Source organism: Nuphar pumila, unplaced genomic scaffold (genome assembly GCF_984573655.1).
Source record: "Nuphar pumila unplaced genomic scaffold, dmNupPumi1.hap1.1 HAP1_SCAFFOLD_873, whole genome shotgun sequence".
NCBI classification, from domain to species: domain Eukaryota; kingdom Viridiplantae; phylum Streptophyta; class Magnoliopsida; order Nymphaeales; family Nymphaeaceae; genus Nuphar; species Nuphar pumila.
The window spans coordinates 26,359-32,206 of NW_028323517.1; positions in this window are offsets into that span (position 1 = coordinate 26,359).

Genomic DNA, 5,848 nt, shown 5'->3' on the forward strand with positions numbered 1-5,848 from the left:
AGAGAGTTTTTGTGCACAATGCATGTGCTCAAGGTTTGATACCCGGTTTCGTCGTAGTGGAATGAAAAAGGACTGCGGACCCAGTCGTTCTTGGAGTTGCCAATGTGCGGTTTTGTTGTACAAAGAATCTTCAACATCAGATTAGCATAAGATCACCTGCGACATCCTCAGGTCCTCGCAACATATCTCTGAAGCAGCGCTGAGCGATTCTCCTGACAGCGAAATGCCAGACCCTGTACTTTGCGGGTCGCGATGCCTGAAAATGCATGATTTTTGGGTGCCAAACTGGGGGTCGAACCCCATTCTGGCGAATCATTGCTGACCGATGGCAGGGCCGTCATGGCAGAGAGCGGCGAGTGTGGCGGTGTGACAGCTGCGCTGACGTTTTGAAAATGAACGCTGCCTTGGAGGACTCCAGCGTGATGGGGCGCGCTACCAGAGGGTGCAATCACTATGTGAGCTCGCAACTGACAATCTGACACGACGACGTTTGCTTGACCCGATTTTGGCCTCTCCGAAAATCCGGGGACGGGGAGATCTGGAGATCCCAGGATTTGGCAGGGGTGGTTGCTCCCGCGATTTGGTTGGGAGTGAACGTGCGCCATCGTAATCCAACAGATCATACCCCTTGGCCGGCTTACCGGGGATGATGCCGCGTGCTGCTGTTGGCAAAGCTAAGCATCCCATGTTTAGCTCGTGACATGGGAGGATCTGATGCTCTACTGCCTGTAGTCAGGAGATGTTGAATTTGTCACTGGAGGAGCAGTGACAAATTGGAACTGTTGAAACCGCTTACGCGGAGTCCCAGCTCAAAGGTAGTATGGTCCTCTGGCACTCTGCCATGTAAGGGGTTGGGATAAAGGGCTGTTACACTAGGCAACCGTAACCGGTTTCGCCCTTGTTGGCGCTGAGCATGGGCCATGCCGTCGCGAGCGGTTGTCGAGTACCTTGATGCAAGCCAGTTGCCGTAGCCAAGACTGCCGTGCGCTCATATGGCTCGACTCATGCGCAATCAAAGTAAATCATTAAAATCTAAGCGCAAGTTCCGTTCGTCACTCGGTTACATGGCACAAAGCTGCTGCCAGTGATGTCTCTTGAGATATCACCAACATCCTGAAAGTCTCCGTGGCTTCACCAGCCGGCAACAAGCCGTCAAGTATCGCGTTCAGTACATCAATCCGGTTTTTTGTATGTTCCGCTCATGCGTTGCCCTGGTATTGCATGCGGCAAGCTTTGCTTTGTGGCTCGAGTCAAGTCACTCGGCAACGCCACCTGCCCCATTAGCTAAAACAGGCAGTGACACTGCCGGTGTCGATGCTTGCACCTGAAAGCTGAGGGCACAGGCAGATGCCAGATGCCGTTGAAGTTATGACACGGCACTTGTCTTTGACAGCAAGGGTCTCGGTGGAAGACATGCTGCGGTGGACATGGAGTATGTGTCACTTCAAATTCACAGACGTCTCGCCAACACAGGTATCAGAACAAAGACATGATAATCAAGACATCGTAGCCATTGTGGTGACCACCACACTTCTTTACTTTCAATGGGCTTTTTGCTTCCCTGTGATGCTTGTCGTGACTGCGCTCGTTTTGACTTCTTGCCAGTTGGTTCAACTTCTCCAGGACTTTGTCACATATCCAAAACTGACGACGTGTTCTCCTCAAAACACTTCTATGAAAAGTCGGACGCCAAAGTCTGAGGGCACATTTTTGACACTCGACATGTCGAGATGCACGCTGTCGATATCGACCTCCGAGAATCAACAGCGACTTGTGTGTGCACAGCGCAATCCATCAGCCCATGCGTGCAGCTTTTGCATCATCATGAATGTCCCATGTTGAAAACTGATGATTGGCATTGTGCACGTTTTCGATACCGCCCTCAATGCTGACGAAACACCAGAAATGGCGCAATTTGGCTTGCAGATGAGGGCAAGGCCATGACATGTGCACAATGGCTTGCCACCCCGCCACTATAGTTTGGTTCAACCAAAACGCGCGTAGTTCAGAATTCTAAAAGTGACCCTGCTGTGCAAGGGAAACAGGTTTCACTTTGATATTTGCAAGCCTTTGCAACGCTGTGTGCGCTACATCAGCACTCAAAGTGAAACCAAGGGTGTCATGACGGACCCACGCATGTCGCTGAAACTTTGCAAACAGGTGAAGCACAAGCGTCCAACTTGGCCAGACACCGCCCTTGCACATGCAATGCCATTGAAATCATTGACTAGTCTTGCAACTGCCTACAGGCACTTTGTACACACCGTGTTTGTTCAGCCACACAAGCGCGTGCACATGTATCATCTGACATCACCTGCCAGGCGCTTCTTCCCCCAACACGCGCCTAATGCATCCAATGCAGTTCGCGCATTCGAGGGTATAGCGAACTGTTTATCACTCAGCCACCTCGGTAAAGGCGCCTGTGCAAAAAGTGGTGAGGTCTGGCCTGCGCAAATCGAAAAAGAATGTCTGAAGAGAAAGACATTCATGTCCATCATTCATGAATGCATGTCCTTTGCACAGCAGGCCACACCTCACCTCTGAACCCCACTCACATGAAAACACTGGACCCTGTCACGCTTGTGCTTTCTGCATTGCTGAGGAATGATCGCAAGGCGCACAGATTGATGAGAAGTGCATTATCAAGCCCCTCTCAACCCTTGCCACATCCCTGGCGCTTCCATCCCCCCTTGCGATGAGCGGTTATCAAGGCGCGTTTCATAGACAGAGCCGGAGAAGGCTGCCCGGTGCCTCCCTGTAGCTGAGGAGCGAACAGTCCCCCCTTGAAAAAGAAGAAGAAATGAGATGCGCCAGCCCAAAGAAGGCGGCGTTGACAACGGGCGAGACAAAGCTGACCTCGCGCCTAAATGCGTGAATCGTAATTGATCTTGTTTTGGCTTGAATTCTGCAGAGTTGGACTGGCATGAGGCTTGAATTCTGCAGAGTCGGACTGGCATGAGGCCGTGACCTTGGCCATGTCGATGCCTGGATGGGTGGCAGGCACGCAGCAATGCGTCGTCTAGTTCTTGCTCTTAGGCGCAAGATCAGCCATAGGCTGCCTCGCCCCTCTTGCGCAGATGTGCTTCATGTGTTCAGTTTCATGAAAGCCGGATTTGTAGCGGCATCGTAATCGCTATGGTAAGGCTGGTCCAGGCACGCTTGCCTCAGGTGATGGTAACGGTACACTGATTCCCAAGTAGTTCTAGGAGTTGCCAGTGTCCATGTGGATGCGGTAGCGTTGTGAAAAGATACATCATCATCATCATCGTCGGCAGCGTTGCGCCAGACTCTGAAATTTGCAGGTCGTGTGCCTGAAAATGCATGACTTTGGGGGGGGGATATGGGGTTCCAGCCCCATTCTGGCGAATCGCTGATCGTCAAAGCCAGAGCCTCCTTCTGCACGCCCCATCACTGCTTCAAGTCTCCTTCCAGGAAGCCAAGTCGTTCCGCTAGAACCAAACCTGAGAAACCACAGGAGATGGATTGTGCTGCTGGAGTGGTCATCCCTCCATTTAGGCGCGAGATCAGCTCTGGGTGTCAAATTCTCACGATCAAAACTTGTCAACGCCGCCTTCTTTGGGCTTTCGTGAACTTTTTCCTTTTCTGTTTGTGTTTCCGGAGGGCATTGCTGCCTTCGGTAGCCACATTTCTGTAGTCCTTCGGCCTCATGCCCCGACGCAAGCGCTGGGCCATGAAGCCAAAGACGTGGCTGTCTGCGCAGTGCACGAGACTTTGGAGACATGGCTTTGGTTCACCATTGATTGCTTTCTTTGATCTCGATGGTGGCAGGGGTGTTTTTTTTCGGCCTGGGCATGAGGCCGAGCCCCATGGGTACATTTCCGGCATCGCGTCTTGCAGCGCCAGGGGCCTGGCGTGATCCCCGATTGATTCACTTATTTACCCAATGGCCATGGGAATTACTGGCCACCGTTGGCAGGCCGTCCTTTTCGCACCGAATGCTGGATGCACCAAAGAGGGGCCCTGACATTCTTGAAGTGTGATGATGTCACATTTCGTGCAGGGTGCAAGACGAAGAAGAGGACATGTCAAGTCAGGCTATGATAACTCCGGCTGGTCCGGGTACGCTTGCCTTAGGTGACAGTGATGGTAGCGCAATTCCCAAGTAGTTGTTGGAGGTGCCGATGACCCTGTGGATGCGGTGATGTTGAATAACGAAACATCATCATGAATCACCAGTATCCATGCCCACGTGAATGAATTGGTGGTGTCAAAAGAAAGAAATGCGCCAGCACATAGAAGACGGCATTGTCACGACAGCTAGAGCTCATCTCGCGCCTCAATGGAGGGATGCACGACAGGAGGACGCAGCTGCGGAGGCTTACGGAACGCCTGCTTGATGTGGTGGCCGCGGTAGTAGTGCAATGCACGGGGTCTCGACAAAGGCGGACGGGGCCTAGGAGAAAAGAAGCTGAGAAAGTGAACTTTTCTCCAAGCCAGAGCAGAGACCAGCACCAGAGTTTGGCCAGAGTGGGGTTTGACTGCCATTTCCGTCCTGAACATTCATTCAGGCATGATTATCTGGGGCAGATTACAGGGGTCAAATCCCATTCTAAAAAAGTACTGGGCACAGTTGCAGAGTCTCACCCCGCATTTGGGGATGCTGCATCCCTCCATTTAGGCGCGAGATCAGCTCTAGCTGTCTTTCACATGGCCTTGTTGTACAGCGTCGGGAACTTGATGGCCATCTCATAAATCGGGCCTTCCGCAAGCCGCCGTAGTTGCATCGCCCTTCGGGGGATGCTGCGTCCCTCCATTTAGGCGCGAGATCAGCCCAGGCTGTCTCGCCCGTTCTTTTTTCCCGGACTCCACTGCCCGCTTGCATGCATAGCCTGATTATAAGTTGTCAACGCCGTCTTCTTTGGGCTGGCGTACTTCTTTTCTTTTTGTTGTGAGGCCCTGTGGGCAGGCTCATTCGGCCGCTGCTCACGTCGCATTGGGGGGGGGCTTGACATGATTCCTGCTTGATTTTGTTCTTGTTTCCGACTTCAGTGCGGCACTCTCGGCGGACGTGACTCAACTAAGGTGGCTGGCGTGCTGTCTGGAGCCATTATGTACACTGCCTGACTGTTCTTGAGATGGAACAATCAGGCAGTGTACATGATGGATACAGACACCACACCAGCCACCATAGCCGCGTCACAAGTACTAGGGCTTGGTTCTAGGTTAAGTGATTGGTGCATTGCCTCGGTGGTGGATGCGGTGGATTTGTAAAAGTACACATCGTCATTCGAACAACGTCGCTCTTGATGACAGCTTTCTGCGCATGAAAGCGCCTCCCTCAGTGCCTCACCAGAATGGGGTTCACCCCCATATCTGCACTATTACAATGAGTTTTCAGGTATACAGACCCACAAAAGCAAAGCAAAGTGCCTGGAGAAGCACTGGCCTCCCTGGAAACCAAGTACAGAAGACTCTATGTACTTTGCCAAGTGTGTTATGACCTTGTTCATTACGCCCTTATTTGCCCCAAATGTTAACGTGCAAGACTGAGGTGCTTTCAATTTGTGCTGGACCGCATGACAGGCAAGACACGAAATGCGCTCACCTTACGACAGGAGTTGACAAGAAACTGGAACAGAGCTTCGTCATCATGGGCTCCGACCCCATTTCTGGTCCCCAAATTCATGCATTTTTCAACAAATGGATCCGCAAAATCACACGTTCGGGCAAACCGCTCAACTTGTCACAGCAACCCGTAACATCAAGCTCGTACCGAAAATGCTATGCTTACAAGAAGCCATGCTGAGGCATGTACTGGAACACTTGCCTACAGAGCTGCGGAGTGACGCGCCGTGACCCCTACCTCAAGAGAAATCGTTCGTTTTGT